The 12007-nt window shown below is 36.8% G+C and overlaps 1 protein-coding gene across 2 annotated transcripts in view; it reads left to right on the forward strand.

Annotated features, from left to right (window-relative positions):
* LOC129952743 (SHC-transforming protein 2) overlaps positions 1-12007 on the forward strand; it is a 42347-nt gene that overhangs the window by 12747 nt on the left and 17593 nt on the right. The window contains exon 2 of one of the 2 annotated variants that reach the window (XM_056065550.1): positions 5535-5803. The exons of the other annotated variant lie outside the window; for it this stretch is intronic. The gene's annotated coding sequence lies outside the window, so the exon portion shown is untranslated. The remainder of the gene's footprint in view (positions 1-5534; positions 5804-12007) is intronic. 2 annotated transcript variants of the gene reach the window in all.

Consider the following 12007-nt stretch of genomic DNA (forward strand, 5'->3'; position numbering starts at 1 on the left):
AGTTTTGTCAGTTGTAAAGTGTTTGCAGAATTTAAGGGTATATCTTTTGGGAATACCGTTCAAAATATTTACAGACTGTAAGGCGTTTACAGCTACTATGAGGAAGAAGGAGCTATGTACGAGGGTTGCCAGATGGGTAATATTTCTTCAAGATTTTAACTGCGAAGTCCTTCACAGAGCTAGTACATCGATGAGGCACGTAGACGCGCTTAGTCGATTTCCTGCAATAATTAGGGTAGAAGATGGTGTTTTACATCGCGTTAGAAAAGCGCAAGAAACGGACGAGTTTTGTTCGCTGATAGCAAATATCTTGAAACATCAAGAGCATGAAGATTTTGTTATGCGCAGTGGTGTTCTTTACAAATTTGTTGAAGGTGATTATTCTCTGGTTGTTCCAAAGAAGCTACAAAGAGAAGTACTGCGGGGTATACACGAGCAAGGTCACATGAATGCAAGGAAGGTCGAAGTTTTGGTGAGAAAAGATTTTTGTATACCAAACATGTCTTCGAAAACTGAACAAGTGATTGCAAATTGTGTACCATGTATCCTTGGAGCGAGAAAGAGTGGAAAGCAGGAGTGTTTGTTCAATCCAAAAAAAAATGTATACTCCACTACGTATCATCTTGATCATCTTGGTCCTATGAATTTGACAGCAAAGAGTTACAAGCATTTGTTGGTTATCGTCGATGCTTTTTCGTAGTTTACTTGGATATTTCCGGTAAAATTTACGGGTGCTGAAGAAGATGTTGTTCCAGAGTGAAATTTTCGGTGATCCAGTGAGAGTCATCACGGACAGAGAGAGCTTTTACCCCTAATCTATTCAAGGAGTATTGCGAAGAACGAAAGATTAACCATTCGCTGGTGACTACAGGGGTTGCTCGCGGAAATGGACAGGTGGAGATAGTCAACAGGACTATTATTGAAATGTTGACGAAAATGTCAGTCGATGTTCCTGATAAGTGGTTCAAGCATGTTTCAGGACTGCAAAGAATCTTGAACTTAACAGTGAATCGAAGCACAAACAAAACTCCATTTGAGTTTATGTTCGGAGTTCGTATGAAATGTGCGGAGAATATTGAACTAAAGCAACTGATGGACGAGCTACTTATTGAAGAATACGAAGACAAAAGGAAGGAGATGCGAAGCCAAGCTAAAGAACAAATTGCGAAGGTCCAAAAAAAAAATCGAAAGGGATATAACCGAAAGAGAAAAGCTGCTACGCTATACAAAATGGGCGATCTGGTTGCGATAAAGAAAACTCAATTTGCACCAGGAACTAAGCTGTATCCATTATACTTAGGCCCGTATGAAGTCGTTAAAGTCAAGCAAAACGACCGATATGAAGTTCGTAAAGTGGGAGTTCACGAGGGACCAAATTCTACCTCGTCCTCCGCTGATTTTATGAAGCCCTGGCGAAATGAAGATGACAACGAAAGTGATGAAAATGATTCCGGAGACAGTGATGAAGATGTTACGAAATTTTACCTTACCAAAGATGACTGTTCGTCTGAGGCAGCCGACAAGAAGGATGGCCGAATGTAGGATGACTACTTATCGTAAACATCCTAAGTTAAAACCAAACATTTGTGCATGTATACTATAAGTATTCAAATAATATTTTCAATTCATTCCATTTCTTAAATTCATAATTTACGACTAACTAGACTATAAAAATAAAACTTAACGCAATAAGCGACTATTCAAAAAAATAACGTCAAGAAAAGTAAAAGTAAAGTAAAACGGAAAGTCAAGTGAAAGTCAAGTTAAACTCTCATATATTTTTTCTATAATTCAAATATCTAAATTCAATTTAAATTATAATTTTATTTTTAATATTAAAGTGAATTAAAACTACTTAAAATTAAACAAACGCTGTAGTATTTTAATTTATTCCCTTTCCCTCCCCCTACATACAACTATCTAAAAGTTTATAATTATATATTATAGTCGAAATATCGTCGAAGGCGATAATAAATAGAATTACTGATAATGGGGATCCTTGGGATATACCATTTTGCAGGGAGTAGATGAGTAAATATTATTAGCTCTGGTAAAGAATTTTCCATTAGTTAGAAAAGACTTCAGGTAGCGAAACATCTTCTCGCCAACACCAAATATTTTTAATTTTTTTTAGTACAACATGCAAACCGATTCTGTTGAAAGCTTTTTCGAAATCGAGCGAAAGCACAGAAACATGATTTTTTGCTGATAATGCTCGTGATATGTAGTAATCTAAGTGAAGATGTGCGTCGACACATCCCCGTATAGTTTTAAAAGCAACTTGGTTGGTACATAAAAGTTTTCTTGTTTCTGCGAACCACATCAGTCGTTTTGCTATGATTTTTCCATAATTTTGGAAGAGCAAAAAATAAGGGATATGGGACGGTATCCATCAATTAATTTCCTATCTTTATTAGGTTTCGGTATGGGAAGAGGTGTTGCAATTTTCCAAGCTTGAAGGATAACAGCGGTGTTAAGTATGCTATTGTATAGTTTAACAAGTCTCAATTTTACATTAAATGGTAAGTTTTTCAGCATTGGATAATTAATTTTATCTCTACTAAGGGTTTTGCCTTTAGTTTTGTTTAAGGAAGCTTCAAACTCTTCTTCAATACGTTGTGCAAAAATATTTTCGCTTATTACATAAGGGAAAGGTTGAGAAATTCATCTTTTTTTGTTTTGAAAGTAGTATGAAAATTGTTGTCATTTGAATAATTGGACCAGGTTTGTGAAAACAGATCAGTTATTTGTGTCGGATCTGTGATAAGTGAATCAGTTGATTAGATACATGGTATCGTTAAGGGGTTGGGGTTACCGGTAAGACAGCGGATGTTTTGCCAAAGTTTGGTAATGGATGATCTGGGATTTATGCTTGATATGAATCTTGCAAAACTTTTTGTTTTGCTCGCTTTAAGTTCCCTTCTAAATTTAGCATTTGCTTTTTTATATGAAATTAGGTTTTCTCGAGATGGGGATTTTTGAAATTCCTTCAGTGTTTTCATTTTTTCTTTACGCAGTGAAGTTAGATTAGGGTTCCACCATGGAACATTCTGTTTTGAGGAGGTGTTGTTTGATGTAGTTGTTTGGGGTATTGAGGCGTTAGCGGCAGTTCTGATTGCCTTTTGAATTAAGGCAGCTTCTTTATTGGTGTTGGATGTTGAGGGATTGTCTGATAAATATTCATCGATAATTTTTCTAAATGATTCCCAATTTGCAGAGTCTGTTTTGAATTTGGGGATTCGTGGAGGGATTGTTGATATAATGCCTAGGTTTGTGGATGAGAGGATAGGGAAGTGGTCACTATTGTGAAGATCGTTTAAGGTTTTCCAGGAGGTTTTAGGAAACAGTTGAGGTGAACAACATGTGTTAATGTGTTGTGCGTAGATAGATGTGTTGGTGAACCATCATTGAGAAGAGTGAGATTTTCATAAAGTAAAAAATCTTCGAAAGTTTGTCCTCTATTGTTTGTTTGAGGTGATCCCCAAAGCGTATTCCACGCATTAATATATCCTCCAAGGATAACGAGAGAATTGGTTTGTTTAATTATATTGTCAAGGTCGTTTTTAGTGAAAGTTTGGTGAGGGTGAATATATAAGTTTGAAGCTCAATATCTACAGCAATAGTTAGTATATCAGAATTTATCGGTCGGAATGTGTGTGCAATGTTTTTGTTGATCAAAAGACTTATACCTTGTTTGCATGTCGTATTATTTGGCAGGTTCTTGAAATAGCCAACATAGTTCTTAGGAATAATGGGATTAAAGTTAATTGGGCAGTGCGTTTCTTGTAGCGATATTATATCCGGTTTATGGTCCTTTATTAGAATACTTAGTTCATCTAAGTTAATCAAAAAACTTTTTATTTTTATTTGTAACAGCTTTTTCGACTGTTTAGGTCGGTTGTGTCAAAATTGTAGTTGGCGGTTGTATGGTGATGTTGGCATTATGACCCCGCTGCCCGCTTGTCGAGGTGCTCGGACCATTACTTTGGTTCGAGCATCTCGACATACGATCAGCGGGGTTTGTAATATCGGGTGGTTGTTTATTACTTGGGTTCATATTCATGATTATTGTTATTAGAAGTGTGTGGCAAAAAATATGTGTTTTGTTCTAAAAAAAAGTTTGGGTAAGGGTTGTAATGGGTGAATGGATATAACGTCGTCTGTTTCAGAATCAGAGACGTTCATTTTTTCAGGTTTGTTTATGGGGTTTTGGTGGGTTTTTTATTGAATTTGGGGTTATGTTTGCTTTGTTGTGTTGTGTTTATCTTGGGTAGTAGGCTCTGTGGTTAAGGGTTGTTTTAGGTTATGAGAAATTTGTTTGTTAGCAGGGAGTTTAGTTTAAATATTTGCTGGTATAGATTTTGGATGGGGATTCAATGTTTTAGCGAGGGAAAAGAGGATGTAATGATATTAGAAGCAGTGAATGTTTGTGGGATAGAGAGAGAATTTTGAGCGGTTGTATGTTTTGGTTTTTCATATGAGATGGCATTATCTTTAGAAGTATTATTACCAGTTATTGCTTTTTCGTTGTAGGGGATTTTATTCAGGTTTGTTTCAGTTGGATTATTGTGGTAGTATAGGCGTCTCGCTTCAGCCATGCTACACTTTTTTCTCGTTTTAATTGTTAGAATGTCTTTGTTTTTTTTTTTTAAATATATTTAGGGCTTTTAGTAGAGAAGGATGGATGTGGTTCTGCGTTTGGGGGTAGTTTGCACACATAACACATGTGTAGCTAACAGGTGCATTTTCGTGAACTTGAAGATTACAAGTAGCACACATTTCAACTTTGGTACACCGTTTGATGGTGTGTCCAAGAATTTGAAATTTGCGACACCGCATTGGATTGGGGATATATTCCTTTACTTTTTCTTTGTAAAATCCAATTTCGACCGAGGTCGGAGCTTGATATAAATCGAAAGTAAAAAGCATGAGGCTCGTTGGGCGTTGCTTTCCTTCAATATTTTTCATAAACTTGAAGACCTCAATTACACCTTGCGTGGACATTTCAGAAACGATTTCATTTTCTGGAACGTTAATAAGGAAAGGCGCAAATACGATTCTTTACTTGAGTTCAGACGGTCGCGATATTTCACGGAGATTGGGCATTGATTACCTAAATTAGTGAGCACTAGGAATTTTTCTGCAACTTTTTTGTTTTTTGCAAGAATACGTACAGTGGTGAACACGAAAATAGCAGTAGTTTCAAAAAAATAAAGCAATGCATTTCTTCTCTTAGTTCCGAACTCACTCATTTAAAATGAATGCGGTCAGATTAAGATAAAATATTAAGCAGTAGAAAAAAAGAGAAAACAATAGCAAGCAATTCATGATCATACAAAAACAGTTACTTTTGCTTTTGTAGATCTTATTTCAGGTGCACAATAAAATAGCAGTGGTTTATAAAAATTTGATATTTTTTGTTTTTATTTTGAAAAATTCACTCAGAAATCATTTTAAAATAAGTTAGTTATCTTAATTAAATAGTTTTAACCAGGAACTGGCTTTTACATAATCTGTTTTCTTTTTGTATTCAGAATAGTGGGTCGTGGTAAGCATTGCACCGGCGAGCAACGAAACTTAATACTTTCGCTGCGCAGAGAAGGGAAATCTTATACAGAAATCCAGCGCATTTGTTCATGCTCCGCCAAAATAATAGCCAATGCTATAAAATATGTTAAAAAAACCTGAAAACAGAGGTGGAATAAGGAAAACAACATGCCAGAATGATAGAAGGATTGTGAGATCAGCCAAACTAGATCCAAAAACATCAGCTGTACAAATCAGACAAGAGCTGAATTTGAATGTGAGTGATATGACCGTTAAAAGAAGGCTTTTGGAAGCAAAATTACCAGCACGTAGCCCAAGAAAAACACATTTACTTACAAAAATTCACAAAAAAAAAACGTCTGGAGTTCGCAAGAAAATTTGCTTCCTTTTCTGTGGAAAAATGGCGAAACATTTTATGGACGGACGAGTCCAAAATTGTCTTGTACGGTGGCACTGGTTCCCGGCAGTTTGTTAGACGTCCTCAGAACACCGAATACCTACCAAAATATACAACGAAAACCGTCAAACACGGTGGTTCATCGCTCATGGTATGGGGATGTTTTTCCTATAACGGTGTTGGCCCAATACATAAAATCGATTGGATTATGGACCAAAATGTTTATGTTGACATCTTACAAAATATTATGTTACTATGCTCAAAAGAAGATATGCCAGTGAAATGGGTCTTCCAGCAAGACAATGATCCGAAACACACCAGTCGGAAGGCAAAGGAGTGGTTTCGGGTCAATGTGGTTCATGTTATGGACTGGCCGGCCCAGTCCCCTGACTTGAATCCCATTGTAAACCTTTGGGGCGACCTTAAAAGAGCTGTGCATAATGCCAATCCAACCAACAACACTCAACTTTGGGCAGCAGTTAAAAATGCATGGTATAGTATACCAGCGGAGCGTTGCAAGCGTTTGGTAGATTCTATGCCACGGCGCGGCGGTGTCAGGCTGTTATTAAAAATCGGGGAAATTCAACAAAGTTCTCAAGCAGAATCCTATTATTATTATTATTATTATACATTTATTAAGCGAGTAATGAAATTACACGTTAATATAAAAGAATAGAGCTGAAAGCAACAGATAAACTTAATTCTAGGTTAACTTATTTATTTAAAATTATAATTTATTGACATAATATGGTAATAGATTTATATGGAAGTTTTAGTTTTCAAAAGTATTTCATTGATTTTCAATATACCTATTAGGTTTAGTTGGGTTGCTTAAGATTTCGATGACATCATTTCCGGTAAGTATTTCTGTGATGTATGGTTTAGTTGTTTCACAGTTGTAGAGCAGGTGTTGAAGATTGAGAGTAGTGTGGCAGTTGGGACAAATAGGTGGGGGTTCGTTTTTGAGAATGTGGAGGTGGGTAGCAGAGGTATGGCCGAGTCGTAGTCTGATAAAATTAGTGATCATAATTTTTGGGAGATTTGTAGGATAATTGGGTGGTGTTTTCGTGGGGTTGACTTTTGTGTAGTGGTGTTGATAAATGAGCCAATTGTTCTTTTCGATAACTGTAATGTTGTTCATAAGACCCCTTACTATGTCGTTTTTAGTGTAGAAGTTGTGCAGGTACAATGGTGATTTGTGAGCAAGATTGGCAGCTTCGTCGGCCTTTTCGTTCCCTATAATACGTGTCCTGGAATCCACATTAGTTTTATGAGGTTGGTTGACTTTATTAATAGGGACCGGATGTTGTTGATGATGTTGATATCATTGTTTGCATTTGCAATGGCATTTAAAGTAGAGAGGCTGTCTGTGCAGATGATTTGCTTTTTTCCAGTTTTGATTGCCACTTCTATTGCATTAAGGATTGCAAAGGCTTCGGCGGTGAAAATGGAGGCTGTTTGTGGGAGTAACCCGATTCGAACAGTACTACCATCATCATTGACAATGGCAAAGGACGTGTTGTCACTGGTCTTTGATCCGTCCGTAAACATGGAGTTCCAGTTATTGGCTTTGAGATCCGATGAGATGTTAAGATAGAGCTTTCGGTATGTTAGGTTGTTTGTGTTCGTTTTTCTATACGGTGCTAGATCCATTACAAAAGAGGTTGAATCTATTAGCCAGGGAGGTTCCAATGAATAGGGGCTTTTTATTTTGATGAGGTTCTTTTTCGGGAATTCATTTTTTGCAGACTCGAAAATTGTGGAGAGGGCTGATGGTTGCTTGTAACTCTTTTTACGATTCGTCATGAGGTCTATTTCTTTGCCAATTGGCGATTTATATGAGAAGATGAGTTTTGCGTAGAGTTTGTGTGTTATTTTTTCCCTCCTTTCTTCTATCGTTGGTAGGCCAGCCTCTGCCAGGATGTTTTTGATGGGGGAGGTTCGGAAGGCGCCATCACTACATCTCGCTGCTTGATGATAGACAGGTTTTATAATTCCTAGTGTTGTTTTTGGTGAGTTTCCATATATGTAAATTCCATAATCTATTTTGCTTAAAATAAAAGATTTTGTTACATTACAGAGTGAGTTTACATGTACACTACTTTTTTTGCTAGATAGATATTTTACAATATTTGCCCTTGCGGCTAGAGACATCTTAAGATCTAAGCAATGGTCACGCCAATTGTATTTGTTATTAAAGGTTAATCCTAATATTTTTAATTTTTTTACATTTTCAAGATTTACATTATTAATACTTAAATTAAGGGGTGTACAATTATGTTTACGGCATATGTGTAGCACTTTGCATTTAGTTAAAGACAGTTTTGAACCTGAGGTGACTCCCCATTCTAAGATGTCTTTGATTGCTTCTGAGAGAATACTTTCCATTTCATTAATTCTTTGAGTTTTACACAAAATATATACATCGTCTGCATAAATGCAGTAGTTTAAAGCTTTACGTTTAGAAAGTATTTCGCAAATTTTTTGGAAGGCGATTGAAAAAAGCACTACTGACAATGGTGAGCCCTGGGGAATACCATTTTCAAGTCGGTATGAGGTAGAGTAGGAATTGTTACATTTTATGAAGAACTTTCTATTGGTTAAAAAAGATTTCACATAGTTAAAAAATTTTGGGGCCAACACTCCATTCTTTAAGTTTGTTTAGGATTACATGAATCCCAATCCGGTCGAAAGCTTTTTCGAAGTCTAAGGTGAGTATCGAGATGTGATTCTTAGCGCTCAAGGCTCTGGAAATGAGTTGATCGATATAAAGGAGGGCGTCCGTACATCCTCTGTTAGGTTTAAATGCTGTTTGATTTTGGCTTAAGAGATTATTAGTCTCAGCAAACCAGATCAGTCTTTTGGCAACAATTTTTTCCAAGACTTTTGCTAGTCATGGTAAAAGAGAAATTGAGCGGTAGCCATCCGCTGATTGTCTGTTTTTACCGGGCTTAGGAATAGGTAGTATGGATGCTGTTTTCCAGATCTGAGGAATAACACTTGTATTAAGTATATTGTTATAAAGAAGGAGAATTCTTAGCTTAATTTTTTCTGGGAGATTTTTTATCATGGGATAAGAGATTCAATCCCGGCTCAAGTTCAACTATTGATATGTCTTTTTCAATGATCAAAGTGTTATGTTTGATTGTTTGGGAAGGAAGGGGAGAAGAGGTAACAGATTCTTGTTTTAGATGTCTAAACTCATTTGAGAAGCAAGAGTCGCTTGAGTACTCCGACCAGCACTGCGCAATGTAATTACCTATCTCAGATGTATTTGAGAGTATATCATTTGGTGTTTTAATGTAGTTCATTGTGAGTGGGGTTGGGTTGCCTCTTAACATTCGTATATTGTTCCAGGCTTTACTTGTTGAGGTGTTGGGGTTAATGGAGGATGTAAATTCTTCAAAAGATTTAGATTTAGCTATTTTCAGCTGTCTGCGGAATTGTGCATTTGATTACTTAAAAGCTATCAGATTGGTTTGGTTTCTATTTCTTTTGAATATTTTCCAGGCCACTATTTTTATTTTACGAAGTCTAGCTAGTTCAGCGTTCCACCAAGGGGTGGTACTTCTTGATTGTTTTGGTTGTGTCTGGGGGATAGCAACATTGGCTGCAGATCTAAGTGCCTTTAAGATAGTTGCTGCTTCTTTGTTTGTGTTTAATGTTGGAAGTTTACCCGACAAGTTTTGCGTGACTTGGCTTCGAAAAACAAGCCAGTTCGCTGAATCAGTTTTAAACTTAGGATTTGGAATAGTATGTCTTTGATAATGGGCGAGATTTATAGTTGTCAAAATCGGAAAATGATCACTGTTGTGAAGGTCGTCTATGGTTTTCCATTGTATTTTAGGGAGAAGTTCAGGAGAAGAGCAAGTAATGTCAATGTGGGTAAGAGAACCGTGTGTGGAGAGATGAGTAGGAGAACCGTCGTTTAGAATTGAGATATTAGAGTCTAAGAGGAAATTTTCGATAGTTCTTCCTCTGTGGTTTGTATTGGGTGAACCCCATAGCATATTCCATGAGTTAACGTCTCCGGCTAAAATGACTGGAAGTGATAGTTGATTTAGCATGTTATCTAAGTCATTTTTAGTGAAGGATTGTTGGGGATGAATGTAAAAGGAGGCTATACATATTTTTATTGGACCGGATATTTCTATGGCGGAACAGGCAATGTCTGAATTAATAGGTAATTCTCTGTGAGGTATATCATTTTTAACTAATAATGCAACACCTTGCTTTGCTGTTGTATTTGAAGGAAGGTTGTTGAAATAGCTTTTGTATGTTTTAGGAGGGGTAGGGGTTGCGTTGAAGGAAAAGTGAGTTTCCTGTAGACATAGAACTGAGGGTTTGTTTTCTTTAATGAGGATGTTAAGCTCATCGTAATTGTTTACGTAACCTTTCAGATTCCATTGTAGAATCTTAAGTTTAGCTTTATCCTGAAAAGCGGTGAACTTCGGCACTGTATTACTAGAGGAATACTGTGTGAAGTTCTTTTGATTGGGGTTTTGAGGTATGATGGTAGGATCAGAAGGGAGAGGAGTAGGAGGAGTCAAAAGAGTAATGTTTGTTATGTTTGTGTAGTCTATTGAGTTAGGTGGTGGAATTAAATGAGTTGGCGATTTTATGTTGGTAGTGACATCATAGCCCCGCTGTCCGGCAGCGGAGGTGCTCGGACAACAATTATTATTGTTGTCCGAACATCTCAGCCCCCGATCAACGGGGTCAGGATCTGTAGAATGTTGTTTATTATTGTGGTGGTTGTTCATCATCATCATGTTTATGGTTTTGGGTCAAATAATATTTATTATTTAGTAGAAGAGATTGAATAATATTTGAGATAGGTGATAATTTATTGGATTGTTCTGAATCGGAGTCAGAAACAATCATTTCTTCTTGTATTTTATTGTTTTTAGGATTGTTTGTGCTTATTTGTGAAATTTGTTTTGTGGTTTCTATGATTTTTTGTTGGTCAGTAGTAGTTAGAGTAGTGTATATTTTAGTGTTGTTTGATGATTGTTGTAATGTGTTAGAAGAGGAAGAACTAGATGTTTGTGGATTTAGAGAATTTTGTGAAAGTGAGACGGAACTATGTGGAGTTGTTTTTGCTGTTGGGAGTGAAACTGGGTTATGAGTAGAAGAAGACAGGTTGTTGCCTGTTTTAGCTTTAACATTGTAAGGCGTATTGTTGACACTTGTTTCAGTTGGTTTGTTAATATTATATATGTGTCTCGCTTCGGAAAGAGTGCACTTGTTTCTAGTTTTTATTGTTAGTATTTCTTTATTTTTGATATATTTAGGACAGTTGATAGAGGAGGACGGATAGGGTTCTGCTGTTGGAGGGCAATTTGCACACATGACACGTGTACAACTTGCGGGCGCGTTTTCATGAGGTTGAAGGCTGCATGTAGCACAGATTTCTTCTTTGGTACACCTTTTAATGGTGTGTCCGAGGATTTGGCACCTGCGGCACCTCATAGGATTAGGAATGTATTCCTTGACTTTTTCTTTGTAGAAACCTATTTCTACAGTGGCTGGAGGTTGGTACAGATCGAATGTAAAGAGCATTAATTCAGTAGGGCGGTGTTTTCCTTCAATATTTTTGGTGAATTTATATACCTCAGTGATACCTTGTATGGCCATTTCAGAGATAATGTCAGATTCTGGGACATTGATAAGGTAGGGGGCAAATACGATACCTTTGCTGGAATTAAGGCGATCGTGGTATTTCACTTTGACCGGACATATATTGGCTATGTTAGAAATTGCCATAAATTTTTCTGCAATGGTTTTGTTTTTTGCGAGAATAAGGATGCTTCCGTCTCGGAGTTGAGAAACGGATTCATACTCTTTACTGATTGCGTCTATAGATTTCTTCAGGACGAAGATACTTACATTTGAGAGTGGCTTATTTTCGTCGGAAGATGAAATAATTACAAATTTTGGGTTTCTGAAATTAGTTCGCGGTGGGAATTGAGGGAATTCTACGAAGTTCGTAGTTCTTTTTGTTTTTTTGGGGGGAGGTGAATTAAGGGGCATTTCCGGGGAAAGCCCCTTGAATTTATTTCC

Source organism: Eupeodes corollae, chromosome 3 (genome assembly GCF_945859685.1).
Source record: "Eupeodes corollae chromosome 3, idEupCoro1.1, whole genome shotgun sequence".
In the NCBI taxonomy this organism is placed as follows: Eukaryota; Metazoa; Arthropoda; class Insecta; order Diptera; family Syrphidae; genus Eupeodes; species Eupeodes corollae.